At 37.2% G+C, this 17,331-nt stretch overlaps 1 protein-coding gene across 1 annotated transcript in view; it reads left to right on the plus strand.

The window, feature by feature from the left end:
* LOC149071111 (neuroglian-like) overlaps positions 1 to 17,331 on the plus strand; it is a 195,844-nt gene that overhangs the window by 40,354 nt on the left and 138,159 nt on the right. Inside the window, exon 2 of the mRNA XM_089248261.1 lies at positions 6,101 to 6,236. The gene's annotated coding sequence lies outside the window, so the exon portion shown is untranslated. The remainder of the gene's footprint in view (positions 1 to 6,100; positions 6,237 to 17,331) is intronic.

Below are 17,331 nucleotides of genomic sequence, written 5' to 3' on the forward strand. Positions count from 1 at the left end.
TTCCTTATTAGTATTTGTTTATTTATTCGCGTATTTCGTTCAGCCATTTGTACATTTAGAATAAGAAGTTTTGCATTTGCTTATGAGGTAACTTCCACCAAGAATATTTTTCTCGGATCCATTTCAGGTGAATCTCTTACTTTAGTGACCTTTTACTGGGTCAATTGGAAGCCAACTCGAGACGGATAATTTCAATTATCTTTTGAACTTTCTAATAATTTTTAATTACTTTTTTTTTTCATTTGAGTTAGATGCAGCTTTCAAAGGTCTTGGATTTCATTATTACCAATACAACTGCTACAGAAAAACACGAAAAGCAAATATAAGCGTATTTGCAATTTGCTCGATCGAGCCTCTTACATTCGGACATCCATATTTTGCAAGTTGCTGGGGCTTTGGGAAAAGAACGATGAGAGACTCGAATCCCAAGTTTCGTAGTCTTCCGAGAACCGTTCTTGCACGTTGCCATCGCACAAATCATATTTGTTAATCACTGATTTACACAAGAATCACGAAAAGAAAATATGATAAAAATACCAACCGCGCACACCAGTGACACTAAAACAACACCATGAATCACTCAAAACAGTGAAAATAGGCAACTAAAATTTAAAATAAACCTCTTCAACGCAGTACGTTTTTGTAAGCTAATTCCCTCTGCGAGAAAAAAAAGGAGCAGGGCCGTGACGTCACACACCACAGCATCTCGCGAGATCACGCGTACTGAGCCACGACCACCTAGATAACATACCTAGGTTATCTAGGTGGTCGTGACTGAGCCAAGGCGGCAAGCGCAACATCAAAGAGATCAAGCAGCCCTTACTATATAGCCTTGGGGCATCTCGCCCCACCCGGACCCTCTCGCTACGCTTTTGGTATAAGATCTTTGCGAATGGTATTTTTAGAAAATTATTACATTCGACGATCGTTATAACTACCGTCCGTTATAACAACCATTCCATTATAACGACTTATACGATGCGTCCCAAATATTCCCCGATTTCCATCATGCTAATTTTTATCAAATACAACGACTGGTGAATTTCATTCAATCCATTACAACGACCGAACTCGCCTTGGTCCCCCCCCCCCCCCCTTTAGGTTTTTTCCTTAAAGAAATGCACACTATCTGTTGTATTAGGTGCTTAAATTGTGCGTGGGTTTTTTTTGGCAAATTTTTATTGCAGTACTGTAATAGAATGAAAGAATTTTTAAAAATTCCATCAATACAATACAGAATATTCCGGAGAAGCTAAACTTAATGATTTATTTAAAATGTTCGATATAACGACCTCCTAATATAATGTTCGTTACGGAGGGGACAATACAATTGTATAATGCTAACATTGGCCGTTTTTTTCTCCTTGGAGGAATTTATATTTAATATTTGAAAAAAGGGGGGGGGGTTGGGCACCCTCATAGTAGACGGAAAGCGATGAGTGGCCTATAAAGTAAAGGGTCCGAAGTTGTCGTTCTCAAAAAATTATGAAAAATTTCAAGTACATTTATTCACCCAGAAACATAAAAATAAAAAAAAAATAGCGGCAAAACGCAATTATTAAAGCCGTAAAAGTTATAAAAAATGATACAGTTGGCAACACATTGCCTCTTGCGCTTTTCTCGGCGGTATCTACAAAAAACTTCTTTTCACTTTCTTTTCTCTACCGCAGCGGTTCTCAACTGGGGCTCCGCGGTCGCTCCAGGAAAATTAAAAAAAAATAATTATAAATATTTTCAAATAGTAAAGTAAATCTGTAACTTTGATGAATAATTAAAAAATTGGCCTACGGGGCTCCGCCATAGAATTTTTTTACTTAAAAGGGCTCCGCGCGCGAGTTAAAAAAGGTTGAGAGAGAGAGAGAACCGCTGCTGTACCATTTTTCTGTTCTAGAGAAACTAGTTATCGCTCTTTTTTCTTTGTATGTGCTGTAGTTGATCATTTGTTGTTTGAATGACGTAACTTTAACACGCTAGGGTTGCAGGATTTTCAAATTCATTCTTGGCCTCTATTGGCGTTGAAAATATTAATATTCACACTTTTTTTTGAGTAACCTATAATAATCTTTTCATCATTCCCCCTCCCATAGGGGCCGTTCAAGTATTACGTCATCATCGATGGGGGGGGGGGTTCCGATTTGCTGACTTTTGATGACAAGGGGAAGGGTGGGGGGAAGGTTTGGATAATGCTTATGTCATCAACCACCCTTTATGAAAATATGGGTTAGGATTCGGAGGGGCAGAGCTGATAACGAAATTTTGCTGACAAGGGGGGGGGGGGAGAGGTCAGCGTTTTGCTGACTTTTGCTGACGGGGGGGGGGGGTCAAAATGGCTAAAAATTTCCTTACGTAATACTTGAACGGCCCCATACTACTCCGAGATCCTTCCTGTTCATATACTCCACGATTATCTTTTTTCAATTTTTATGTTCAAGGCAATAAAACTACACATGTTCTCAGATATTATACAACTGACTTCGATTAACCATGAATATAATACCCGTAGTCGTAATGTACTTTACCCCACTGCGGCTCGCACTAATATGCTTTTCAACAATACAAATACTACGGGTCCACGATGCTGGAATATGCTACTTGCCGCTTTAAGAGAAATCAATAGCCTACGCATGTTTAAGATCCGTCTGAAAATCTATTTAACACAACAGCCATCAGAGAGATGTAGTATGTTTCCTTCTTTTTCCTCATTATAATAGCATCAATCTATGTTTTTTTTTCCGACTTTTTCATTTTGTTTTACTGATTGTTTTTGCCAACCCTTCTAATCAGCCGCGGAGCTCGTCAGGGCATTTCTATGCCCTTTTCTTCTTGGTTCGACTGTACATGTACAGTTTTTCTGTTATATTGTTCAATGCTCACCTTTATCAATAATCATACATGTTCTATAAATGCACTGTAATATTTTCATGTACGGAAATAAATTGAATTGAATTGAAAATAATTCGGCAGGATTTTTTAAATATTTTTGTGCATATTTGTCTGAGTAGAATCAGTTGTTGGTTTTTTTAAACTTTTTGAAAAAGTCACTATGGGACCATTTCCTTGACATTCATTTATAATTAGTAGCGCTGGTCCGATTAATCGGGTCGGTTAATCGATCAGTTGTTAACTGCATTTAAAAATTTTGATTGAGTTAATCAACTCGATCAATCCGATCAAAATTTTTATTAAAAGTTGTAATTTAACAATATTTATTTGTGTAAACCGATCAAAAATGTCTTAAATTATGTTCCTATACAAAACATTTCAGATAAGTGACCGTATTTAAAAATATTTGAATCAGTATTTTGATCAAATTTTTATACATGAGGAGACACAAGTCGATGCAACGAAAACCAGTGACGATTTCTAAAATTACTGATTAAAAAAAGGGACAAGATCCAAGTTAAGAAATTCCAGGGTATGACAAGCGTGTTCAGCATATCGTCCCTTTTATACCAGAGGGAAATTTTCACTTTTGGGTTTATCAGCTGGTTGGATCATTTTTTTCCCTAAGTTTTGCCAGAAACGCTCAAATGTGTATCCCCTTATTGAAACACATCTTACAAAACATTTTAGAAGAACAACTTTCGTAAGAGTAACATGGGTAGAGAAAACCTTCAAAAAGTCGGTTTTAAGTTCTAGAAATTTGCACATTCATGTTTCTGGCATAAGGGGGACGATATTAAAATAGCTTCAAGCGGGCAGCTTTTATTTCTTAATATATTTCTATATTTTTTTTTACATTCATTCAGTGGACATGCATAAAATGAATAGAATATATTTATATAGCATATATATTGATATTACATAGTTACCAACGCTACGTTTGCTATGCATGAATAGCATTTAAGAATATTCGATTTATCGATTAAAATTTCTTGATTAACCAGTTAAAAATTTTAATCGATTCCCAGCCCTAATAATCACACATTTTTCTGCTTCTTCTTTTGCACACCATCATTATTTGCTTTCGCTTTTATTCTGAACGTATTGTGTTGACAAACGAAGGGAAGATGAAACTTTTTAGCAAGTTCCGGAATATGTTAAGAAAATATGTATTTTTCTCCTGTTATTGCCGAATCCTTCGTTTCTTTATTCCGTCCCAACTCATCTCCATATTTTTTTCTTCTCTTTCCATAAAAGTTTCTAAAAAATAATTTTCGCGGTTCTATTTTCCCAACACAAATAGTTTTTATTGACTCTTTTGCCACTAGGGCTTTAGTTATACTTTTTCCGCATCGTACGAATATATTTTATTCTTTTTCCAGCTTTTTTTCCACGATTTCTTTTTTCTGTTTTTTTTCCCATGGATTTTTTTTTTTTTGGAAATCTTCTCTCGGTATCATTACATTTTTTTCCCTCTATACATTATACAATCTCGGAACCCCAGAGAGACTGCTTCAAATATGTACTATGTAAGGGAAAAAAATGCAGGGAAAAAATTTTCCTAAAAAAAAAAACTTCTATGCAATTTTTTTTGCCACTCCATAAAATTCTTTGAGGGGGGATTATTATTTTTTCCCTGAAAGAAATGAGAATCTCTGTGCGTAGTTTTTTTTTAATTTTATGGGGGCTTTTATATGCTATGACACACATTGGTACGTATTTTGATAGAATGAAACTATTTCATATGTGAATTATAGGCTCGATATACCCCCCTCCCCCACAATGATAGATGTGGGGTAGTCAAATGTGAAGGAGATTTGAGTTTCGCTGCCTTGGATCTTGTATGGTGGAAGGATACTACTATTAAACCACACACACACACCTCGTCCATATTCCTCTTCGGAACTTCTAACGAATTTGTACACGTTGAACCGTGTGCGTACGTGTTGTGAACCTAAACGTGAAGTTTGTTTCTGTGTAATATACTTGTTATCGTGCTGCCATCTATTTTACGAACTATGAGTGAAGTGTAATGGCTGAATATTTTTACCGTTATATTGGCCTGTTGATCTCTATGGCGAGACTTTTTAATGGGGAGATCGGCTCGCACTCGCGCCTCGAAGTATGAACCACAGAAAACCAACTTCAGCCGACCACCACTGTGGCGCCGGTCGCGATGAGAGTCCGTCACTATGACCACTCAACCACCACAGCGGCGGGGAATGCTGCTCAAATAAGTTCGAACAGTGTAACAGACATTTATTTTTTTGTGTCGTAAAATAGGTGGTTTTCGGAGATGAGCCCTTTCCGAACTTTTTATTTTTATTTATCACCAGATACAAAAATACAAATATACATGTAATATACAAATTCAAACATAATATACACAAGGGCACAATATACACTCATATACTACATACACTATGTAACCCCAAGGGACTGTAAGGTCTTTTCAGCAGGCCTATATGATATCTAGGCTTTCACACATTATTGATTTTTTTTCTTCAGCAGTAGCTCTTTTATTTATTAGATGTATTTTACTACACATATATTCAGTTTATAATTTGCAATTCAATTAATTGAATTGTACTGTTGTGTATCCATTTTTTGAATCACAGACCAAGTATTTTTTTTTTTCATTGATGCATTAACTTCATCGTGAATAGTAATAGAGACTATAATTTGCAGTCATTTGTAAATGAAGCCCCAATACAGTCGAATCCCGTTTTAACGAATACCATTATAGCGAAAATCTCGTTTTAACGAACACTTTTCTAATCCTTCAAATAAGTTACATAGGAACAACGCTAGGTAACCTGGAATTCCTTTATAAAGAAATTTCGTTATAACGAAGTGATTCTTCCGGTCTCTTGGCGTTCGTTAAAACGGGATTGGACTGTATATGGTCTTATATGAGTTCTTTGCGGTCCTTTGTGGGGTTCCATCCACTATGGCGATCTTAGAATTGAAAATAGAAAATTAACTATTTATATAAATTTGACAATCGTTGGATTCTCGAGGCTTCTTTTTATTACTCCATTGAAAAAGTGTTGTATGATTTGTGATCTGTCAAGACTTCTATACAATTTTGTTGTAATCTTCTTCTTCCTTTGTTATTACCCATTGATGACCGTGTTACGAAAAAAAAAAAAGACGATAATTAATACGTGAGTTGTTCCACTTTTGCTCTTATTTATACTTTTAATATCTTTTTTAGGCTTCCCCATGGAGTGACAAGGACAAGAATAGCAGGAGAGGAGCCACAAAAAGCGTAGGCTATCGCTGTTGCTTATTCATCATCATCTTATTATTATCATTAGACGACCACAGGCTCTTTTTTCTTCAGGAGAGCCGTAAGTTACTTCATTTTGTTGTTGTTTTGAACATCGTATTCGCTTGTGTGATGATAATGAAGTTACATTCTTTTGAGAATGCATCTTTTCTTAGTTTGTTGTTTCCAGGTTGTGAACATGGTTTCATTTTCATAGGACGTGTGCTAGAAAATTGCTCATGTGGAGATAATTTTAGTGATTGTAGAATCGTTTCGAGCGTTTAGGGCTGTGCTTATTGTAGTCTGCATCTGTCGCGTGGTTTTCTTTTATACTTAGCATCCATGCCATGAAAGAATCCATCTCAAACGACGAAATTTATAACTTGGATAAAATGGACGTGGTATCATGTTCTGAACTTGTGATCTTGATTTTCCATGCTTATACCTTAATCTAGTGGTCGTGGTGATCTCTGAATGAGGGACCACCGTAACATGCTATGTATTCAGTTGTCCACGTGGTATTTATTATTTAGATGAGATACGAAATGTGATCTGAAGGTACCCCTTCTGATCTTGTGGTGACAGGTAGATTCCCGCAGTTTGTTTTTATTTTGCGGGCACTGAAAAACATTCATTGAACGTCCTATTGTTTCCCATGGATTCTTTTTGAGCCTTTTGCGATATGATTTTCATACTACTTCAAGGACATGCCCGGATCCCTCCCGAAGGACTTACGTTGTTTCTCGCGATAGAGCCTGGGGATTGTGCTGCATGAGGAAATTTCTGGACTGTGTGTGTGTGCAAAGCCCATTTGCTGTGCGGTGACGTACCTTGTTAAAACTTATTATCTTGTTAAAAACGTGGAAATCAAGATCATCATAGAACTATTACTGCTACTTGTTCTTCCTGGTTCTACTTGGTCTTCCAATTGCGAATCGCGTTCAGGCGGTAGCGTGCCGACTCTTGTTGCTTCAAAATTTCGGAAGACCAGTGGCGGCGGCGGCACTTCTCGAGCACATGACACGCATTTCTCAACAATCATCTTCACGATAGGTACACAACATATACTTGACGCATTCCATTGCGCCGATTCACTGGAAAATTCCTCAGGGAGAGATTGTGGGGCACATGTACGGTTAGTTATGTAGAACCCATTATTTAATTCCCATAGAACAGTGATTCTCAACATTTGGAAACCTAGCACCCGGTAAATCTCTTTTGCGTAAGTAAAAGGTCTGGTCATACACACAACTAACGAGAAATTAATGAGGAAAAATGAAACTGCGAATCACCCTCGGCCCTGTGTGACCAGTGCTAGAGCCTGGTACTGGGCCACGGCTCGGCGGTTGAGAAACACTACCATAGAGGAATTACTTCCTTCCAGTCTCAGCTCAGTCGGACTACACCATGTTACTCACAAGGAAAGGGACCCCAGGTGTCGTCCTCCAAAACATGCGGAAAAAATTTATATAATTACATTCATCTCACCTGGAAATACAGAATAACAAAAATAAATAAATAAAAATAGCTTTAGAGTGCAATTATTAAAGAAGGGGAAAAATGATTAAAAATGACAACAGTTAGCTACTCATCGCCTCTTGCACTGCTTAGCGATATCTATGAAAAACTTGTTTTCACTTTCTTTAAAAACACTCTGTATATAGCTCTCTCTCTCTCTCTCTCTAATTTTCTCCTTCCTTCTTTTTTCTCTTTCTTTTTCTGTGCTCTGCCTTATTATGTGTTGTTTGAATGAATGACATCATTCTAGGGTTGCGGGATTTTTAAATTCATTCTTGGCCTTTATTGGCGTAAAAATTTTAATAGTTACAATATCTTTTTGAGCGACCCATAAAATTTAGCGAATTTTTCGTATATTTCTGTGCATATTTGAATTAGTAGAATCAGTGTTAACTTTTGTCGAAACTTTTTTGAAGACGTCACCTTTGGACCCTTTCCTTGTCAGAAAAGTTTGAAAACACCAAAAAAGTGTATGCTTGGCCACCACTTCCGGACGACCGTAAGAAATAAAATCATTTATTCCTACTCCATCGTTATAATCATCGAAGTAGGGGGAGATAAGTGATGATGTTTGTTCGTTTGTGCGATTACCCGAATGTACGGCTTAAGTAGAAAACAACATAAGTGGAAGAAATAAGAAGGGTTGAGCAATAATAAAAAATAAAAAAATTCCGCAGACAGAAAAAGATTGGGGCAGAAAAGGCTTCTTTCCCAGGAATGCTTTCCTGAGGGGTTTTCCCTCCTTGATGGATGGTGGAAGTTGTCCAACGTCTCCAGAGTGCTTCTTGATGCTATAAGAAAGATGCACTCTTGCCTGCCTCTTGGGAGAGAGAGAGAGAGACTCGGGATCGATAGCCTGCCAATGAATCACGCAAAGTGAAGCAGATTGTGGTGGAGTTGTTTTCCTGTGTGATGTGGTATATATTTCCTTTTCCTCCCTCTTTTTATCTGATACCGAATTCAGATATAGTTAACTCTTCTGTTAAGATATCAGCAGATGTTGTCTTTACCTTAGTGGAACTTGATTACCCGCTATTTCGTTTCTGTGCGCTGAGCTAAGAAAAATAATAGGTAGTCCTTGCTGCTATTATCTGTTGGTTTACTCATGGGCTCTGTCTACTGTTCTTTCGATAGGTTAGCTTTATGCTGTAGTCATGTTTTCGTAGTGTTTACTCTTGAACGTTTACGGTTCTGCGAGGGAGAGAGCTATAAGATTTCAGAGGAAATTCGTGGTTGTGGGGGGGGGGGGGAGGACTGGCGTAGAAACTCTACAACTTTTTAAGGGATTAAAATTCACGGTTCATGGTTGATGGAGAGAGAAGATGCAAATAGTGAGTTAAATTTTCGGAGTTGACGAAGAGAAAAAGTTTGGGTGGACAGACAGAAAATACAAATTTTGAAAGAAAAATTCAGGATGAACAGAAGGAAAATATAAATTTTGAGGGAGAAATTTCGGATGAACGAAGGGAAAATACGAATTCTTTTAGCGTAGGATTTGAGGTTGATGAAGGAGAAAATTCGTTCTATGAAAGGGAACTACAGATTTTGAGGAGGAAAATTCGGTTGAACGGATTGAAAATTTCATCGTTAACGGAGGGGAAAAATCAAGTTGGAGGGAGAGGGAAATACAAATTTTTAGGGGAAAATTCAGGGTTGACTGAGGTGAATGAAATATTTAGGAAAATTCATGGTGTTTTTTCATCAAGAGTTAATCCTGTGCGAAATACAGTTGACGCTCGTTATAACGACCCCATGTTATAGCGAGCATTCCATTACAACGACCAGTAGGATAAGTTCCAAACGTTTTCATATCACGACTATCATGTATTTTTTCCTTTCGATATAACGTCCTCTTTTTGATGGGACGAAGAGGGTTGTTATATCGAGCTTCGACAAGCAGGAAAGTGTGTGCACCTTAAATCAACAAAAAACGGACGTCCAGTAATAATAATAACGCAATTAGTGATCCCAAACACGAAGGAAATGTGAATCTATAGTAATTAGTACTGATCTGGCGCTCTGTATCACTTAGTCATGGTTGAAACGTTATTTTTAGGAGCGCAGCATTGGTTTACTATGTTCAATAAGAATAGTCCTAAACTAACTCTATATCAAACGTTGGTTCCATATCTTCCACTTGATCTGAACATTCGAAGCTCGGAGCAGGCAGAGTGCATGGAATCCATTCTTTGCAACGGGTACTCGTCATTTCCCGAATTTAGGTTTCAATTTCCAGTGATAAATAACTGCGAGATCCACCGAACACCATGACAATGATCAGGAATTTCTCCTCAACACAGATGGAAACAATCTTTGGGCCTCTCTTTCAGACTTCCACAGGCGTGATACATATTGCGTTGTTGTGTGCACCGCGAGTTTCAGTTTACCGCGGAATCTCCGAGGAAAAAAAAGACGGAGGGTGATTTGTCTGTGCATCTAGTAGATGGTGTCGGGAAAGATAATAAACGGCGGCACGCCATTTTCTTATTTCTTGTCTTAACATACCGACCGACTTGAGGATTCATTGTGCATTATTTATCAAATTTCACGGTTGTGTAGAAGTCTCTCCCGGTGTTGGAGGAGGGATGGAAGAGAAGCCTTAAGGCCATTATTATCAAGTAACATGATGGCATTCTGTTCCGGCGTTCCTTGGCTCTTTCCAGCCATAAATTGTGCATCGCCTCCTTTTCTGTTAGACGTAAATGGATATGGGAATGGGAAAGAGCCACGTGTCTGGAAGGAAAAGAGTGCTACATCTAAAGTGCTCGGTGCTCGGTTGTGTGCCGACGTGTGAAGGGAGAGAAAGGGGGGATTTAGGGGGTAAAAGGCTCCGAAACATTCCAGAACCTTCTGCATTCTGTTTTTGTTGTTGTTACGTCTTCGGGATTTTTATCTCGTATCGGCGGTAGGGAAGTTTATGAATGTCTGGCAACACGCTTTTGTTCTTGTCGCGCCCCGAAGGGATTTTGCGGTTTATTGTGGCCATTATTAGGCACATTAAAACGACGAGTGAGTGTTCCGATAGCAGTTTCGGAAGGCTGTTCGTTTCCGAGACTTTACGCGATGTCACGGGATGACAGCGTAGCTTTATGCTGTAGTATATTGATTTAACTAATTTTAATGGCTGTTTACATTCGTTGTGAGTTTTATTAGCGAGGTTATCTTCATATAAAAACTTGAAATTTTTAATTTGATCGCATTTTATATTTTTTATGAGTAAATCAAGGCTTGATAAATGAATAAAAAAATATTAAGCGCTAGACAAGTTTTTAACTCCCCAGCATGGCCTACCTACCCCACACGGGTAAAGGGCTTATATCCCGGGAAGAGACAAAGTCTGGGTCTTGTCTGGTCCGACAGACAAGTTTGTTAGGAGCGTACCATGGTTTATGTTCAACAGTAGACCTAAATAACGTGTTTTTTTTTTTTGTTTTTTTTTTTTACACTTCGGGAACTTGATATCCCTTTTCCAGGTTAACCCCTTAATGATCAAGGGACGAGATATAGCGGCCCTGTTTAAATGGAAGAACTACATTCGAGCACTCTCTCCCTTCCTTTGGGACTCTTCATTGGTAACCCTGTAAAATAAAACGGCTTTTTTTCCCTTTACCACAGCATTATCTTTTTATCTTTTCTCCCTCACCACGGTTTGATGATCGAAAAGGAAAAAAATATAATATACGTTAGGGCAAGGGTAGCTGGAAGAGGTAGAAAAAAATGGAAAACCCCGCTCCCTCCCTCTTATCTTCTTTCCCTCATTTCCCATGTGTAAACAATGATATTAGTTTTTGAGATTTATCTCTGCTGGTTTCAAAATTAGCTGTCGTCCAAATTTGTTGCCTGAAGTCTGTACGCAAAGAAGTTGAAAGACGCATTGTCAATCTGGAAGAAATCAGAAAACTTTGCGCCATCTTTGAACTCCAATTCGGAAATCATATCTAAAAGGGTCGAAACCCTGACCTAAAGCTTGGGCTTGGCAAATCGGAAAAAAATAAATCGGGGCCAGCCAAATTTTTTTAGGAGTCAATCTAATTTTTTCGACGAAAACGGACCAACTTAATTTTTTTTACCGACTTTACTCGAACTTGGCGACCTCTTTTCCATGTTGGTTGGCATGCTAAGAAGTATTTCGAAAATTCTTTCGAAAAGTCTCTTTCGGAATTTACTCCAAGGCCAAAAACACGCCAGGGTCTCATGTACGTGCTTCCACAAGCGTAGGGCTGATGGGGTTCTGGCCCGGGGCCCCAGGATTAATCCAACTATTTTTTGTACACTAAAAATTCAGTATTGTTCCGGATAATGTGAAATGAGCAGAGGATGAAACAATTTGCAGGACATAACAGATTTATTCACAGAAATAGCTATTTACAATGCGATTGAAAAACAACGAATTGTCTTCCCGATACAATTTCACAACTTCTTTTTCATAGTTTTTTAAAAGTGGCTCCACTTTTCAACCACTTTGCGAGGTAGGATGTAATATTGCGTTCAAATGCCTTTGGAGTAAAGTCAAAAACAAGCTCTCTCTGTTTTCTTTCCTCTATTATCAACGTCAGGCTTTGTTGTAACCCTACGAAGTTGTTCTTTTTACCTTCCTTTTATTTCTATATAATTATTAGTGACTTTGTACCCACGTATGATGTATCCTTCTGCTATATATACGTATAAAAGCAAAAGAGAACTGGTTGGGTGAATGTGAAAAGAGAAATCTACTTCGTATAACTGTATATACTCATTTATCAGCATTTATCTATTATACTCCTTTTCCTTTTTCATTTGTTTTCTTTCCCCTTCAACTTCTTTACTTTTCTCTAACGTGCGGTTGAATTACGAGGAGGTTACCATATTTTTCGTCCATTCGTCGAATACAGATCATCCGAACTTCTCGCCGAAATCTTGTAAGCAAACCGGTTAAAACCAGAAGAGCCTTTCTAGACTTTTCTACGATCTTCTAGGATCATCTTCACAATTCTCCTTTGGCTATGATGAATAAAATTTAATACAACATGTCAAAAAAACAAGTCTAATAAAAATGCCAATTCAGTTATAACGACACAACTTGACGGAGCTTTAAAACTCGTTATAACCGAGTTTGACTATACTAATAATATTTCGCAGCTTTATAACATCTTCTTTCTTTTTTTAATTTACGTAGATTTGAAATCATAAGTGGGAGAATATATAAATGTAATTTTCATAAGTGTGGAGCCCTACTCCACTCATATAAGACCTATCTTTTCCCGATTTTCTACCCAATTAAAGGGGAATTCTTGAATCAGAAGTCCCGGATTTGATTTTATACGTGATTTTAACCGTTACTTTTCAAATTGTGCGTACATACACGAGGTCATTAGAGAACTTTTCTCTCTCTCTGATCATCTTCAGAGAGGAGCCTTATATTTCTGGTTCCAGAGTTAACAGCGGCGTGTCTTGCAGGTGCAGTGGAGGATGCTGATGATGATAACACGATCGAGATCCTACAAAAGTTAATTATCCGTTAATTGCTCGTTATATATAGTCCCGGAAATTTTCGCAAAAAAGAACTTTTCATCTCGTTAATGGTGCATTTACTCGGTATAAAGTTTTGGTTACTTGGAGTAGTTTGCTGGAAATAAATATTCATACATATTTATTTATTTAGTTAAAGGCTTAGAGGAAACTCCTTCTCCGTTGCATGTTCGGATTCGTTAACGAATCTAATCGTTCAGTAATAAGTATGTGCATTTATCTGGAATATTGGGATGATAGCTTTGTTTTTTTATTTTTATATATGATATTCGGTGAGGGAATTTGGACATGTTTGGAGCTTTCTCTAAGTTGCCTCAGATATCCAGATGATAATTTTATGGGGGAAAAGTCCGAAGAAACACGTATCTGGTTCAGGGTGTCCCATCAATTCGTAAATAGTTTAAGAATTCATGGAAATTGATGGAATTGGGAAATTTGAATTACGGTTTGCAGGAAAGTTAATTTCGCGAACGGAGGATTTTTTTCCCAACAGGAAAAAAAATTAAATTTTTTTCTACAGAGGCGCCACACAAAATCAAATAACAGAATTCTGTAATTCGTTTCAGGTTAATTTTGCAGTGCAGAGAAAGGTAGAGAGTGTATTCCTTCGCCGCAAAATATAGTTCCCATATATCGAAGGCTTACGATGATCATTTATGCAGAATATTTCAATTTTTTGAATGATTGAAAAAAAAAAAAATACTGAAAAAATATTGTTCTGAATCGATCTTTATTTGTTTAAGAATTTTAAATTAGAGAAAAAATGGTCACCATTATACGTAAAAAAAAAAAGATTTTTCTCAGTGAGATTGGCGAGAATCAGCTATATATACCTTACCGCGACCGCGCATCTATACATTAGTTGAAAGGCTTTCGTTGTCATAGCAACGTGTGATGCGGTTCTCTCGTAGCTTCCCTTTCATTGCAAAGTTACCCTGAAACGAACTATAGACCCGAATCTTTTCTCAATCTCTTACGTGGCCGAAACATTCTCAAAGCTTCAGTCGGCGATTCGTGGGGCTGAGGTTACACAACTTCACCGATAGTACTTTGTCAACCAATGTTAACATCAATCATAATGGAAACCTCATGTAAGCGGCAGTAACAGGAATATTCAGAAATGAGCAATTAGCTTTTAATCGTACACCCTGCATTTTATACGACTCTTGCTTTACGCATTTCTAGAGATTTGTTTTCTTGCAGTGCCCCCTTATCGAAAAAATTCAAACTAAATTTATTTGTTGTACCAAAACAAATCCTATTTTGTGGAAACAACTTTTCCCGCAAACCGCATTCAAAAATATACCAATTTCCCTCAATTTGCATGAGTTTTTGAAACTATGTGCGAATGGGACACCGTGCATAAAAAGTGCATTGGGATACCATTTTGACCTGAAATAAATCATTGGGAAAAGTATGAAAAATCATAAAATTTTATCACCGGCGAATTTTCAACCAAATGTTATGGGATATATTCCTTATATCGTGCGAAAGAGAGACGCAAATTTTATAATTGTACGGTTTTTTTTTTCGGATTGGGAGACGAAAAAAATAATTTTCATATTTCTTCGCAATTATTACGCAATTGCTGTTGTTGGTTGGATTTTATTAGCCAGCCATCCTGGTGTCGTGGCTCTACCGCTCCCGTTCTCTTATAGGAAAATAATTTCTCAACACTCCGGTTTTTGAACGAATACGTAGGATCCGTTCTTAACCAAGGTTCAGGGGTCATTGGAAAGATTTTTAAGGAAGTTTGGATGAGAAAATACGAGTACTTGACTCACACTATTATTATTATGGACCTCCACCCCCAATCTGCTTAGCAAACGTATACTTATTCAATCATTACACTTCACTCACTTCACTTCTGAAATATAGATAGCAGCGCTGAAAAATCAGACACACCGTTATATACGCACTCAAAATGTTAGATACATACAGTGACACTTCCGGTAAAACTCACTCGGTAGTAAATTGCCTATGGTGATAGACCGGAGTTGTGCTCGATTTCAAAGAAAGAAAGAAGGCCAACGTATAGGATCTCATGTTATTTATTACCAGTAGCTTCTACTGGCCCCACCATCCACTTTGAAAAACTTTGTATAATGGAATATTTTTAGATAAAAGGGGGTCTATATGGCGTTTTGTGAGCACTAAGGGTCCACGAAACGCGAACAGGTTGAGAAACCCTGCTCTGATTATTATTAAACCGTACATGCACATCCCGTTTACATTCCTCTGTGGAATTTCTAACGAATTAGTACGTGCCGGAATGTGTGTATGCGTGGCGCTAACGTATTTGGGTAATTCTCGTGAAATTGGTCTAAATTGTGTCCCCCAGCAGTTTACATTAAATACATTAGACACTTTTTTTGACTTTTTGAATTTTTTTTCTTCTTCAAATTCTATTTATATTGCAGTTTGTAAAAAGTCGCCACCCCCTGTTTTTAATTTTTTCATCAATAGATTTTTAAAAAATTTCGCAACCGAATTTTCATTTTTTAAGTAAATATCCTTCTCCCGAATGTCCCCAGCGCATTCTTCAAATTTTCAAATTATAATTTTCGATCTTGAAATTAAAAAAAAAAAACGTATTCAATAATATATATTTTTAGGACAAGTCTATTTTAATATTTCATGTTTTTTTTACAATTTTGAATATCTTTCATGAATAGTTTATACCCAAATGAAAATTTTCCCCAGCTTCTTTTTTTTCCCATTCGTGAGATTTGGGAAATATTGGTTTAAATCCTACAACACCAGATGCTAGTTGCCAGTTCACAAATTAAATTTATTTAGTATAAAAGAGGCGAGTGTTTTTATTAAATCTCCTTCTCCTGGCTTTTTTTTTTTTTTTTGGCGGGGGGGGGGGGTGGAATATGTAATTGAAAATTATTTTCACTTTACCACGTGTTTCAATTTAGAGACTTCTGTTATTTCTGACAAGCATATGCTTTCAACATGCTTGGTTTATTTATCAGTGTAGCAAAACATGTAAGAATGTCTTTCTCCTAGCATTAGGTTACCAGTGAGAAAGTTTGATCCTAAGTTAAGGGGAAACAGGTAAAAAAAAAAAATCCAAATTGTTTGGTTGCAACATCAAGCTGCAGTAATGTTTGATCTAAAGACTGCTTTGAAAATGCAACTCGTGCTCTAGCAAACCAGAGACAAATTGGAAATCTGTTGTCCTCATAAAATTGAAGGAAAAAATGAGCTAGAAACACACAAAAAATAAATACAAATGGCGATTGATAAAAAACTTACTCAGAGTATCGGTGTTTGTCCAAGTTGAAAATAAAATACCGAAATATATGTAACATGTTTTTTGCGTTTGTCAAGCATAATTTATGCCTGGCAATCGCAAAAAACACGTTCCGTACAATTAGGTACTTTACTTTCAACTTAAGCAATAAATATCAAATTAGGTACAGAAACAAACAAAAATGCTCGCTTTGTCGAGTTTTCTTATTTTTTAAAATAGTGAAATTTAAATTAATTTTTTTCATCGTTAGTTTTCAACTAACTTCATTGCTGACTATATTTCATTAGCAGGTGAAGAAGTGCCCCTAAGAATTTTTTTTTTTTTTTGGATTTTTCGGTAAACCTTTTTTTTGTGTGACTTTTTTCATTTTTTCTCCTATTTTGTGAGAATGACCCACTTATGTTGTCAGAATTGTGGCTGTTTCGTGTTCTTGCTCTTCGTGCTGTCATCTGATTTCCATATTTTGAACTGAAGACGGTAAATGCTTTAATTTTCATGTTATGTGAGGTGTCGTGTTGAAGGTTCTGCCTGTTCTCTGCAGAGGGACTTTTTTTTCCAAATGAAAGACCGGTTCGCATTCGAACCCTGACGTTGGAAAACGGTAAGAAAACCGACTTTCGTTGCTAACCACTGTGCCGCAACTAATCCTCCCGGTGAGAGTCCTGTACGATGCCAACACCACCGCGCAGCGGCTGAACTACAGCTACTACTTCTGCATTACTCCTTTGCCATGTGTGGACCTCGTATTCACGAGGTTAGAGGTATGCTTGTGTCGTTTTTTTTGATTGTGGTGCTGTACGATTTCCATATTTTGATGTGGAAATAGCAAATATCTCAGTTTTTATGTAAATTTACACGTGCGTATTGTGTTGAAGGTCTGCCTGCTCTC

This window comes from Pholcus phalangioides, unplaced genomic scaffold (genome assembly GCF_987345545.1).
Source record: "Pholcus phalangioides strain wild (caught in Gottingen) unplaced genomic scaffold, Ppha-v1.0 ptg000019l_1, whole genome shotgun sequence".
Taxonomy (NCBI): domain Eukaryota; kingdom Metazoa; phylum Arthropoda; class Arachnida; order Araneae; family Pholcidae; genus Pholcus; species Pholcus phalangioides.